Genomic DNA, 14,230 nt, shown 5'->3' with positions numbered 1-14,230 from the left:
TAAGGGTTCTTGATTTTAAATACGCGCCGCCCATCACCTGCTGGAATAGTGGACGTCGATCGATGCATTGATTGTTTTACTTTCAATGATCGATTCAATTTCGGCGACAAGTCCGCTGTGGATGCAAAGGTTAAAGGGTTCCATTGTGCGGGCCGGCTTGCCACAGGCCCTCTTCCGAGCCGTGGACATTTCTGGAAGTCATGGCAACTGCTGCCGCTGCTGCTGCTGCTAACCGATTGCTCGGCAGCGCCACTTTGGTTTTGCATGTGGTTATCACGGCCGTTTCACCTGGCTGCAGGCTATAACGTCCTAGCGTGTCCCATCTCTGGAGTCGTACAGCTGATATTATTATCCATTTTCTTGTTGCTGTTATTAATAGTTTTATTATTGGTAATGGTTGTGCAGCGGGCGAGTGTGTGTGTGTGTGGCTCGCAGTTGAAAAGGTCGTGAGTTGAAATCTCAGGTGGGGGTTGTCTCAGTCCATCATCCCTCCAGGGGTTGCTATAATTGGTACCACTTTGCAGGGAAGTCAACAGTGGTTGCCTTGTGCGAAGACTCACGCTTTACCATATGCATGTTAAAATTCCACCACTGTTCTGACGTTGTAAACATGACATGAGGGGATGGGAAACCACTTTTGTCTTTCTTTTCATTATCTTTCTCTGGGTGGCATTGTGGCAGAGTGCCTGCCACGCAAGTAGCAAGCTATTACCGGAATCCTTGGATGCAGGTTGACTCAATTCATCATTCCTTCAGGGTTGAAAATATTTGGACATTTTTTTAAGTTGTCATCCTACGTACAAAAAACCACAGAACAACATAACCCCCCCCACACCTTCCTGACTAATGTCCATTTGCAAGCCGGTGCTGCATACACAGCGATGCACAGGGAAAGCTGCAGGGCATTGGAATGGCTCAGATGAGACGTGATGTAAGGCGCGTTGTTGTCAAAGCATTTAGGTACCTCTATAAAAACAAACCATTATCCTTTAATATTCATAATAATGAGTAATTTGCAGAAATGTCCAACAAATATACTATAATACACAGTCCTGAATAGATAACGCCGGGCTAGTGTGGATATATATATACATTAATACGACGTAAGAATATGTAATTCACATGAGCCGTTCAGGACTGCAAGTGGGGGGTGGGGAGGGGGTGACCAGAGCCAAAATTCTCACTGACACACGCAAGGCGTGCGTTGACTTTATTATTTTTGTTCACGCTACGCAATAAATAATCGGATCGCAGCGCAATTAGTGACAGAGCCATACATCACGTGAGCCCTAATTGACATAAATATATTCAAATGTGTGTGCCTTTGATGGTCGGCGTGAGCGAGCGCGCGCTCATACACCAATCATCATCATCGCCGCGGTTGAAAATATCCGCGAAGAGGGCAGTGGTGCATCGAGCCACGTTCATTGTTCCTTCGTCGTCGTCGTCATCGTCGGCGCAATAGAGAAATAGTGTATTTGTGAAAAAATCGCGCACGAAGGATAAGGCATCCGTATAAGACCGTCGCTTTACGTGACGCGCGTGTTTGTTTGAATGCGTGCGTCTATGGGACGTGGCTTCAGAAAAAAATAAGACGTCTAGTAGTTTGTTTTTTTGTAAAAATAATAACAACGCGTAAGCGAATTTTTAACGCGATAGCCTCCGGCATCCGTGATCGCCATTTCACGACGACGAGCACATGATTCCGTGCCCTGCGCCATTTTGTGTCACCGCTGTTCATTGAATGAGCCCGGGCGGCATGTCGTTGATGGTGAACAGCAGTGAGCGAGGTGGCGTACGGCCACAGGATGGCAAAGTCGGTTTTGGTGAAAAGCAGTGAACGAGGTCATAGCTGTCAACCCCTTATCAGTGCCCTACCTTATTACAGACAAATTCAGACCTTACTGATCACCCCGTGCCCCGTATAAATCTCAACGTTCATCCTACAACGTCCCATCACAAGGGAGAAACATAGACAAATAGACAAACAAAATGCCGGTGTTGAAACGGCTGTACGTCGTATGGACGTGGAACTCAATTTCCCTGTACAAGAATACGGAGTAAACCGTGTAGGTTTACAGCTTTGTGAGGCGGTGTACGGCCACAGGATGGCAAAGTCGTTGTTCGTGGCGAAGAGGGCTGAGAGCCGATGCTGGAGACTCCCACGCTGAACATGTGTTTATCTATAATTATAATTTCACGCTGTACGTGTATTATTTGAGGAAATACATGTGCTCACAAACGGAGCATCTTTTTCGAAAGACCCTTGAAATGTAATGGTTAATATTTTCAACACATGCGTTTGTATGCCTAATGCATGCTTATATATTTGGCATCCCAATAAACATAAAACGTTGACCCAATGTTGCACGTTTCCTGGGATTGCATCACGTCTGCGAGACAACACCATGGAAATTATTTTAGAGTGACCGCAAAATTGGTTTCTCTTTCCCAACGCTCTCCACGGAGTGGTCTGCCAGCGTTGTCAGTCACTCAGCATATTTAAACTCTCATAAGCGAACTTGGCGAAATAAATGTAGATATAGCTCCTCCCCCCCCCCCCCCAAATAAACAAGCAGCTCAGTTTAACACGTAGTAGGCTTTCGCGAGCAATATCATCCATATTAGAGGTTTTTAGGTTAGATCGCGTGAATATATAAATGTGTCGTTAAAACCCGCCACCACCCGACACAGCCAACTAGTAAGGGTTGTCACGTAAACAGAATGTGCCAATTCGTCACTAGTACAGAACACCGGTGTGTTGGAGAGCCAAGCCACAACATTTACAATCGGAGTACGACGTATTGCCAGTAATTAAAACTAGCTTCATCAGGCGACAGCCAGATTTGTGGAGAAGTCTAACTGTTTCGTTCCTTATATAGAGGCGTAGATGCGTTGACCACGCAGCTGCGCTCTTGCACAATGTGGGGGGGGGGGGGGGGATTACGAGAGCATTGAAACTGCCCAAGTAATTAGAACGATCAAAATACCGCACATTGCGGGAGTAACTGATAAACTAGCCAGATGTTTTGAAAAATAAAACATTCGAGTCAGATTTGGCATGGTACATAAAATACAGAAATTAATATCTGGTACAAAATATGTATTACCGAAGCTATCAACAGAATTAACTGCATGTGTGGTAAATGTTATGTTGGGCAAACATGACGAATGATCAGCACGAGACTAAAATAACATGAAATAAATATTAAATTATCCCAAATACAACTGTCAGCAGTAGCAGAACACGCGTGCCAACTAGGACACTCAATTGATTTTGATAATGTTGAAGTTCTGTGCAAAACTAGCTACTACTGGCCAAGACTAATTAGAGAATCTATCGAAATTGAAAGAAATCAAAATAACTTTAACCGTTCGGATAGCTACCACCTCCAACACACCGGTGTGCTGTACTAGTGACGAATTGGCCACGTTCTGTTTACGTGACAACCCTTCCTAGTTGGTTTTGTCGGGTGATGGTGGGTTTTAACGACACATTTATATATTTACACAATCTAACCCAAAAAAACTGTATTATAAACAAGCAACTCTTCTTATGTCATACGAACGTGCCTAGGCTGTGTCCGGGACACTCCTACATCTTCATGGGCAGAAAGACTCCCGCAAGTGGCTTTCTGGCATGCCACCACAGCAACTCTGTTGATGTAAATGCGATGCGGCCGTGCCAATCGGTATAATACGCCGCGTCACCGCAGTGACGTCACTAACGGACTGCCGGTAGCTCTCACGGGGTCGTCGTTTTCGAGCGTTCATTTTGCTCCTTTCAGATGGAAAACAGAAAACATCACTCCCTCGCTGAGCCATGTCCGGCTTCCCCCGTCAGATACCTCAACCATTTGTCTCGGAGCTAAACCTGGTCAATTCTGCGGTCAAAATTGACCGCACTGCACGAGGCACTTGTTTTCTTTTTGCAGTCAAATTGAGCACATACGGCGCGAAAAAAGTTAAACATCCATACATACATCCATACATACATGCGTGCATACATCTTGGGTAAGAGGGTCATAATCGTGAGCAGACATGATTAATCCACTCCTGGATGAAGCACCCCCCAGGTTATCACCATCCTCACGGTTTCACGGTGCACCACGGGTAATTGAACGCAACGAATCGGGCCCTATTTTACACTTCCACTCACGTGCATTAATGTCAACAATGGTCAACGAAGCTTGAACAGATTTACCCTCATCGGCTCTTTCATGCATAGCTTAGCAATGTTTGGGGGTTTTTTTCTTCCCTTCTAGTTGTTGAATCCGTTTTTCACGATATACTTTGCCAATGAGACGACAGATTGCAAGGTTTCACGTGGGCTAAATCACATCTGTGTCTGCTAGTGTCAATGCCATTTTGCATGCAAACGTGCACACGCGATACGCACGCACGCACACACTCGTGTGTGTAAACGCACACAAATGCCCTCTGTCATTCGGATTAAACTGTGTGAGCAGTGTTTGTTGGCGAGCACCTATTACAGGCCAGCACCGGCACGCAGCGGGATGTTGTGGCAAGGAACCAATAACAACACCTGCCCCCCACCCTTTTCTCTCGAGCACGCATTGGAGGACATTTAAATTGTTAATCGGCGGACCATCTGGCTGTCCTGTTGTTACGTGGGCATAGTTTTTCAATCGGTGATCACATTGTTCAATTAACTGGTGAACATGTGCAGGAATTGATCCCGGTTTTCCTAGAACTGTGTGGGGGGGGGGGGTGCATCGTCGTTCACCTTTCCTTCCTTCCTGCAAAAAACGCGCGCGCCTACCTCAATCGCGCAGTAAAGACATAGAGCCCCCCGACAACCTTCAGAGACTGCTGGGGCAAGTGCTGCTAGCGAGCAGCAGCACCTATAGAGGCTCGAACGGCACACGAAGGGAGGTGTGTGGTCAGCAGCAACCAAAGAAAAAGATCCCCCATATAGCCTTAACATACTGTTGGGGCAAGTGTTGTTAGCGAGCACTTGTTTAAGCCGGCAGTGCACCCGAGGGGTGGGTGGCCAACGCCACGCCCGGCCGCCTTTGTCTCCCCAGTAGCGATGTTTGCACATTGCACTAGGTACTCATTTGAGGCTGAGTTGACCTAGGGGAGGCTCAGGACCGGTTCAGATAATCGTCACTTGCTGTTGGCCTTGAGCGGGAATCGAACCCAGGTGGCCGGGTTCGTCGCGCAGCGCGCTAACCGCTGCACCACCGCTCCCGACGCCCGGTCGCACACACCGACCCATGCGCACACACAGACACGCATCTACTGCTGGGACACGTATCCTTTGTCTCGCCAGTGCTGATGTTCACACACGGCCGAGTGAACAAAGGGTTTAGCTAAGCACTTTGATTGCCTGGACCACCTTTGTCTTCTCATTGCTTGTGCTGACACTCTGCACCAGTTAGTCACTTTAGACCGAGTTGACTTGGGGGGGGGAGTAGGGGGGTGGTTCTCGGGCTGATTTACACATACATTACTGCTGTTAGATTAAGAATCGAACCCTGGTAAGTGAGATAATAGCTCAGTGTGAAAACCATTGTGCTACCCACTCTCATCACAAAAAAGACTCTCCTTCACACATACACGCACTGCTCGGGCAAGTGCTGTTAGTGAGCACCTATTAAGGCTTGAACGTTGGACACGAAGGTAGAGGGCCTACACAAAAGTCAGCCACCTTTGTCTTCCCCATTGCAGATGTTTACACACTGCACCAGGTTACTTGTTTGAGGCTGAGTCGACCTAGTGGAGGCCAAAGACCCGTTCAAAGGTTGCCACGGATGTTGTCAATGTCTGAGAATCAAACTCAATTTGCGAGGTTTGTAGCGCGCAAACAACTCTGCTACTGCTGCCCATAGGCAACACAGATTCCACCGTGTCGCCTTGAACAGGCTGGTGGAAAAGGGCTGTTTGCGAGCACCTATGAATGGCGTCACGCCATAGGCGGCGGCATGCTTCCAATACTACATCCGTCCGCCTTTGTTTCTCCAGATCTGATTATTACAGACTGCACCAGGCACTCATTTAAGACTGAGTCGACCTAGGGAAGAAACAAAATGGGGTCGCCGGGTTCGTAGCGCAGTGCGCTCACCACTCCACTACCTTGTTCCGACAGACACACACACAGAGGCATATCATAGATCCACCAGGTAATGGGTATATTTAATATATATAGTCCTGTCCATAGCTTGTTTCGTGGGCCCATTCATTAAACAGTGATTTGAGCTATCCATCGACAGACCACGCCTTTGAATTTCAGTTCAGATTTATTTAGAGTCTCCAAGCCTCCATTGCCAAGCTCTGCTGTTAATGTAATGGGTGTCTTTTTTGTGTGCGTGTGTGTGTCTGTGTGTGTGTGCCTTGCAATGAATGGGGTTGCCGTGGCAATGGGCTAGTGACGCAGTCAGTTTTTTTTTGTTGTTGCCCAGAATAAGGGGGAAAGGAGGAGGAGGAGAGGAGAGTGGTGGTGATGCAAAGATGAGGCTGCAGCCATTTGTTCAAGGCTTCCTGGCAACAGTGGTGGTGCTAAGCCCACTGGGGGCCCTCAGCAGGCATCCATTTTTGGGTGCATTAGGTGACGACAAACATTATAGTTTAGTTTATTTTCCACCCCCGCGCAACCTCCGATTAGCACGCTTGACTACGCATGGTGCGAACGAAGTTCAACATGCATATAAATGGAAAGCTGCATAACGGAATGATATCACAGTTGCAATTAACTCATTGACGTATCCTACGGATTAAATGCATGTTGAACAGCGTTATTAGAATCGTGAGATTTACATATATATTATGAGCATTTGAGTTCAAGCTAATGTTTAATTGCACATGTAGCTGTTTCATGAATCTGGTCCCCCTTCAACTACTCGGAGCCCTACACTCTTGCCTGGTTTGACGATGCCAGGGGCCGGAAACCGAAAAAACAAGAAGAGCCATCTTGCAGAATTCGGTACGAAACTCAATATTGCAAGAGCCTCAATGCACGTGAATGCCTACGTATATGCGTGCGTACACCACATCACGAAGCAGTCCTTGACGAGTCGCATGCGGCTCTGGAGCTCTGTAGCCGCATGCGACTCGTCAAGGACTGCTTCGTGATGTGGTGTACGTACGTACAGAGCCGTAGGTTGCTAATCCCTGGACTATGCCTATCATTGCCACTCTGAGGTAATGCTCATCTCGGTTGGTGTCCTTATATCGGGCGTTTAGAGATGCAATTTGCATGAATTAAACTACATCAAATACATTATTATTATAAGCAAACAGCGAACGTTCACACATTCCCATGGTAGAAGTGTTATACCCTCAGGACGGCCACGAAATACGGCAGCGTCTCTGGACGCTGCCGATTTCTCATAAAGTGTCCATCCCTCTCTCTGTGTTTTTATATTAACCTTGAAGAGATGATTGAGTCGAAAGCCGACTGCGAAGTGAAATCGCGATTCACAAATTGTGTGGGTCAATTGCTCTGCCACTGAAATTTCCATTGCATGAAGAGGGTGGTGTTGGACACAAGCCGTTTGAAGTTAACAGGGATCTCTGTTCGATTCTCGGACTATGTACACCATTGGCAAGCGGAATATAAATCTGCGTGACCTGTCAAGTCAAGTCGGTCACCTTTTTTTAAATTAATCTGTGGCGTCTTTCTCCTATGCGTCTGCCATGCCAGTGCGCCATTACGACAGACACACACACACAAAAAGAAAACAGCAAGATGACCTGAACCTCCCCAAGGTCGACTTGGCCTTAAAAATGAATGAAGTCTTTGGAGAAAGAAACAAAAAGAGCTAGCCTGGTGTGATGCTCACACCCACCGCCTTCTTGTTATTCTGTGCTGGTCTCCATTTGATGGACGCTCGTTACAGCAGAACAACCGAGGTAACTGTGTGTGTGTGTCGTTGTGTGTGGCAGTGTCGCGGTTAGCGCGCTGCACTACAAGCCTGGCAACTCGAGTTCGATTCCAGCTCACGGCAAACACCAGCGACGATTATCCGAACCGGTCTTGGGCCTTCGCTAGGTCGACTCAGCCTCAAATGAGTAGCTGGTGCGTTGTATAAACAGGGGGGTGGGTGGCCAACACCACGCCCGGCCACCTTTGTCTCCCGAGTGTCGATGTTTACACACCGCACCAGGTAGTCATTTGAGGCTGAGTCGGCCTTGGGGAGGTCCGGACCGGTTCAGACAATCGTCACTGCTGTTGGTGGCCGTGAGCAGGAATCGAACTCGAGTCGCTGGGTTTGTAGCACAGCGCTCTAACCACTACGTTCGCACGCGCGTATGACACGCGCACAGACACACAATTTGAACACGTGCTCTATGCATTACAAACACATGGGAAGAAAGTTTTATAAATATTTAATGGGTACAATAAAACGACGTTTTGTGTAATTATAGCTCATTACCTCCTCAATCAAATGGAGCAGCGTAACTTTTCGTACGTGTTCACAGTTTTGCAGAAAAGCCTTGCAAATTAACAATAGCATTTGCTGCGAACAATGGAGTTTGAGTAATTGCTTGGGTTTTAAGAAATGACAGCGTTTAAATGTTTTCGTAAGCGTTTGTTGTTGTTTTGTGTTCTGATGATAATCGTCGCCATTATAGCCGTTCGCCAAATGGATGGTTTCGCCCCAGCTTGCTTGGGCATGGGTCGCATGCCCAAGCATGTACCAGCAGATATGTACAGCAGCCACAGTCGACTCAGAGTGATCAGTCGTGTCATTCGTGGTCTGAGGGGCTCTCTAGAGCGTCCTCCGGTGGAGAACCTTCCACCGGCAGTGGCGTGAGCGATGAATTGCAGGGCTGCGCCTTTACCTTTCGGATGGCTTCGTACGGCGAGAAAGGAGTTCAACACATCTTCTTGGTTCTTTCGGTAAAGTCACGTAGAATGGAAATAATAAAATAATAAAAATAAAACATAATAAAATAATTATCACGACGTTTCGGCCACAACGCAAGCAGCCGTCATCAGGTGAAGACTCTGTCTTCTCGACAGACCTGTTCTTCACCTGAGAACGGCTGCTTGCGTTGTGGCCGAAACGTCGTGAGAATTATTTTATTATGTTTTATTTTTATTATTTTATTATTTCCATTCTACGTGACTTTACTGAAAGAACCAAGAAGATGAATCCCTGCAGTCACAAAAGCTTTAAATCGAGTTCAACACACATACTCAGGGCCGGATCAAGGCACAGAGGCTTTAGGGGCTGCAGCCCAGGGGCCTCCGCCAGCCGAAGGGCCTCCAGAGATGAAGTGAAAGGTGATTTCATTTGTGAATGCTGAATTTTATTTGTTGTTAGCCTTGTAAAAAAAAATCTTTAACGTTGTTTCTCTTTTGAAAAGATTACAGGGGGTCTCACAGTACCTATAGCCCAGAGGACTACAAAATCTTAATCCGGCCCTGTACCTATCTACCACCTTTGAGGCTGCCATTGTGTAATGGTTAGCACGATGCATTTTCAATCGAGTGGTCGCTGGTTGAATTGATCTTTTAGCGCGGCATTCAAGATGTTGGAAAAAATTTATTAAATCCTCCACGCCCCCGTGCTCTCGACCTCTGTCCATGAAGCAGTGTTAATGGGTTCACCATAAACTTGATTTGGAGCTTCCGTGACTGAAGGAATTACTCTTTGGTTCTTTCGGTAAAGTCACGTAGAGAGAAAAAGAAAATAAATAATAACATACGACGTTTCGATTGCAACACAAGCAATCATCATCAGGCACAAATGAAAGAGAAAACAAACCTAGTAAACTTAAACATATAATCAGGGGCGGTTTCTTCATTAGGGCGATTGGGCGACGCACCACCAAAGTCATTCAACCACAGAGTCACGCTAGCCGTCACTGTGCCTCTGGATATAGTCCAATCAGCGTCATGCTACGTTCTGTGGAGTACCGCCTCTTTTTGGGCGATTTCCCTCCAGCTGAGAATCGCCCCGAGTGGTCCCATAGACTTACATTCAAAGATGTTTTTTTTCGAACGGGGGCGCTGCAATGCATTCTCTATGGGTTCCCGGAGGGCTCGCCCTAACGTGCCTACGTCATCATACGTGCTTACGTCATCATACGTAAGCACGTTTCATCCAACAATATAATTTGTCGCCACCTAGTGGAATCTTTAATAAAATAAACCTGAGTGGTTTGTTTTAATAGTGAGTATAGAAACAAACAAGATGTATTGTAAGAGTCACTTTATTTTTCATTAATATTAAAGAAGTGAAGTTGCCTTTACATGCTTAAGCTGTTAATTTATCCATTGCATGGGTGGACCTTATCCTTATCAATCATCCAGACATTTGCCCCCCCTGAGAGATTTTGCAGGAGCCGCCACTGCATATAATGCAATACAACACAGAGATTCGGCTAACCATAGTTAGTCAATAACCATAGTTAGTCGATCAGCAGACGGTGTGTGTGGTGGTGGGGTATTTGAATGGTAGCGGTTAGCGCGCTGAAATACGAACCTGGTGACACGAGTTCGATTCCCGTTCAGTGACGATTATCTCAACCGGTGCTGGGCCTCCCCTAGGTCGACTTGGCCTCAATTGAGTACCTAGTGCGGTGTGTAAACATCGCCACTGGGGAGACAAAGGCGACCGGGGGTGGTGCTCGCCACCCACCCCCTCGTGTGCCGTGCAGGCCTTCATAGGTGCTCGCCAACAGCACTTGCCCCATCACGCTGTTAAGGCTATACGGAGGATCTTTGTCTTTGGGGTAATTAAGTGAGGGTACTCATGCCTCTTGCAAGATATCTGGTCAGCGTGAAAAAGTAGGCCAAAGTACCCTCTAGAGGGATACTAAATAAATATCACTCTTATTGGAGGCCCTTCCACCAGCCATGGCGTGATCTCGTCATTGCAGGGCTGCACCTTTATCTTTACATCTAAGGAGCGATGGATATCACTTGTGGTGGAAAATCCAATTTCCCTGTGAAGGTGGCCAGTATATGCGCGGGATAACCGTTGCTGATGTCTGATGATAGTGGTATGTATTTTATCAGCCCCAAATTTGCTGCAGTAAATCCTTCACTGGGCTTTGAAATCATGACCTCTGTGAGTTTGAGCGCTGAAACGATTGCTTGCTACAGCAATCGGCGTTCTCTTTTAACCATATGTCATTCTTTGAAGAGGAAAAACAGTGACTTTGGCAACTGCTGTTATATCGAGACAATGATTGTCACTGTACTGGTTTAATTTTAAGAATCTGTAAAATGTGCGTCTAAAGAGCCATGAGAGTGACATAGAGTGGCCCCCACGTAAATTATGTTGCGCGGTGTTAAATACGTTCTCATAACAGATGATGGTGACGGTGGTGGTGGCCGTGGGGACGAACACCTTCAGTTCAGCACTGTGGAGGCGAGGATTTGTGGGTCACGCAAACACGGAGTCATACCCTTTCTTGCCAGTTGAAGGTGGTGCAGCAAATGATGGCTCCATCTGTTCGTTCTGTATGGGATATAATGTTTCTCCCTCGCATGCTATTTGGTTTTCTCCGGGTGCTCCGGTTTCCTCCCACACTCAATTGGCCGATAACTTCTTTATATATAGAGGGCAGCAGAGCTTGGACAATTGTCGGCGCCGGCTGGCTGCTGCCTTTCGGCTTGTCTGTGGTGCCTCCTCAACTCTCTAAGTCGATATGTCCCTCTTCAAGAGTCAGTGAATACTGTGCGACACGTTACAAGCTAACATAATACATACACATACACTTAAACGATTTGCCGCATAAATAGTTGGTGGATCTGCCAAGGAGTAGACACATCACCTGCATGTAAACTCGTGTTATGTTTGTTGTGACCCCCTGACCCGCGCCTACTGGACATCTGTGAAAAGGAGCTTCATAGCTCATCGGATTCTTCCAATCTGAATAAATATTCTGCTTCTGATATCGTACGATCTAGCGTCTATGATAATCGTCTCGTCCATTTGACTAAATATCGCTATGTCACGATTATTGTTGCTCAAGTAATATATATTTTAATCCCTAAAAAAATAACCATGACATAACATGAGCACAATTATTATGTTCTTTATTAAAAACTATATTACGGATTACGTTCGCGGTTAGCAATTTTTTTTTATAATTAACGGCATGCTGGTTATATGAGCTTGTAATGTTTGTGTGGTAGCTTAATTGTTTCATTTTTCTGGTATAGCTGACAGCATGTGTGCTATAAGCCTCATAGATTTTGCAGGTGCAATTATTGTAAGACTCTTCATGACAAGCTTGAGTTGAGTGAACTGATGTCGAAGAATGTTTAAGTGATCTTTACTCAACCCCAGACCAGGGTGCCGCGGTGGCGAGATGTTAACTATCTCGCCTGGTATACAGGAGGTCGTGGGTTTGATTCCAACCCTGACGCCTGTATATTTGGAGTTTACATGTCTCTCTCCCCATGGTTGCGTGTATTTTTCTCCGAATCCTTTGGCTTTTCCCTCCAATTTAGAAACGTGCATTTAGAGCATTTGGCTGCTATAAATGTCCACGTGATAAGCCACTTCGTTGAACTATCATTGTGGCCACGTCACTTCTGAAAAAGAGCCATATAGCTCAGTGGGCCTTTTATGGTAAAATAAAAAATATATAGTTTCATAGTTGTATACATTGAAGCCCACAATTGTCCGATTGTGAGATGGGAGCTCTGAAAGTGGCACCAGACACCCTAATTTACGTAACCCTGTGCCGCATACGAAATACATGATTCAACCCATGACATTTTTTTTTCAAATTGTTATTTTAAATAAACAATGCAGCTTTTAACGTGTGATGCATGGGACTCCTGAGTCCATGTTTAATTTAAAGGCATTTTGATGCGTAGGCTTTCAGATTCTCATTGCATTCACGCAATGGATTGGTTTTACTCAATAAATTATATCCATGGCATAGGACTCATGCATTTTAAATGGATGCCCCATGTCCCATTGTTCTTCATGGCATCTTGCGATGCGGTTGCATTCACACGCGATATCAATCCAAATTGTGTTGTGTATCTCAGGCGAGGTATAAACCCAAGCCAAATAAATGTTTCAGTGCAACTTTGCCTTCAGTGGTGTGTCATCCAAGACAGCTTCAGCAAACTGTGATTGTTCATGTCGAGATTTTACAAATGCGATTGCTAGCTTTTTAGGCAACTTTCAATGCCACTGCCTGTGTGTTTTTTATTCGTGACTGCGGTGTATACCTCTACGATGTGTTTCTCGGGTTGTACCGCGTGCTATTCGGCGCGATATTCACCATTACACTTCATGAAGAAGCTCCCAGCGGGAAGTCAGACTTCGTGTCAAACTTTGACTTTGTGTCACACAGCACACTGCACGAACTGTCACAAACTACACTGCACGAACTGTCACATTACATACTCTTTGGTTTTTTCGGTAAAGTCACGTAGGTAAAAAATTAAAATAAATGAAAACAACTAAATTAAATCACGACGTTTCGGAGGCAACACAAGCTTCTGTCACGAAAGCTTCAAATCTAGAATGTCACAGTACACTGTCACAAACTTTGACTTTGTGGCAAACTTTGTGTCAAACTTTCTGTCAAAGCCAGACTTTGTTTCAAACATGTGAATTGATGGCCCAGTCACTGTTGACTGCAAGAAAAGCCATCACATACATATATTTGTTTTTGTCGGGCTTTTTTTTACTTAATTCAGTGCAGTTCAGCTCTGAGTGATACAAATGTTTAAATACTGTCCAGATGTTTGGTTAATTAATGTGCAACCAATAACTCTTTTCAAAGCACGAAAGGAATGCCATCTCGTGTTGGTAACGTGGCCCTTTAAAGTGACTACAGAGTCACTTTTAATGGTTTCATCTTTCCAGGCCATTAACCGGCACAATGTTGGTGCTCTGCTAATAGCGTACAAACATTCGTTTGTTCACCTCTTTGCATGACTTCAGCAAAAGGCAATAGCTTACACGTGGTTACAAAATACAAACTAAAAGAATGGGCTGTAATATTTATCATGCATCGTTCATCGGCCCATGGGCTTATATATCCACTGCTGGACAACTGCCTTTGTCAATGCCACGCCCCTTCCCTCCCTCACAATGCTGCAATGCCACAATCGTACACGACGCCTGCACACGTGTGCACGCCAGCTTTACGTTATTAAGTCCATCAGGTTTGTGACCAGTCACTTCGCACTGGTCATGTTCCACCTGCTTTCAAAACCGCCTCCATTTTTTCACTTGAACAAAAAAAAGCCCCAAAGCTAAACCCCCAGAAAATTGAGCAA

The sequence above is a fragment of the Lampetra planeri genome, chromosome 16 (genome assembly GCF_965212315.1).
Source record: "Lampetra planeri chromosome 16, kcLamPlan1.2.h2, whole genome shotgun sequence".
In the NCBI taxonomy this organism is placed as follows: domain Eukaryota; kingdom Metazoa; phylum Chordata; class Hyperoartia; order Petromyzontiformes; family Petromyzontidae; genus Lampetra; species Lampetra planeri.
The sequence above is the reverse complement of the archived record's forward strand: the minus strand, read 5'-3'. Positions refer to the sequence as shown.